Here is a 350-nt window from a genome sequence, read left to right on the forward strand (position 1 = left end):
GCCCGCTCGCCCGCTCGCCAGCCCCGCGCCCGGGCGCTGTTTACTAGCGAGGCCTGGACGTGACTCTGCAGCCCTCTTGGAGTAGGCGGACCTCCGCGCGCGCGGCCTCACGGGAGATGTAGTGCGCCGCGCCGCGCCAGTGTGGCATTGTGGGACCCGTAGGCGCTCCGAGCCACGCTTTCCGCTCACAAAGCTCGGCCCCCGCGGACAGGGTGGGCCGGGCCCCAGTTCTGAGCCAGCCTGGCTACACAGCCGAGCTCTTCTCTCTCTCTAAGCAGCCCGTTCCTTCTAGTCCCAGCTCTGTGTATGGGTGTGTGTGTTTGTGTACTGGTACTGAGGCTTTAACTCAG

The 350-nt window shown here is 66.3% G+C and overlaps 1 protein-coding gene across 2 annotated transcripts in view; it reads left to right on the forward strand.

Moving 5' to 3' along the window:
• Tfap4 (transcription factor AP-4 (activating enhancer binding protein 4)) overlaps nucleotides 1–350 on the forward strand; it is a 12308-nt gene that overhangs the window by 746 nt on the left and 11212 nt on the right. The window lies entirely within an intron of this gene.

The sequence above is a fragment of the Dipodomys ordii genome, unplaced genomic scaffold, assembly GCF_000151885.1.
Source record: "Dipodomys ordii isolate 6190 unplaced genomic scaffold, Dord_2.0 Scaffold14, whole genome shotgun sequence".
Lineage (NCBI taxonomy): Eukaryota > Metazoa > Chordata > Mammalia > Rodentia > Heteromyidae > Dipodomys > Dipodomys ordii.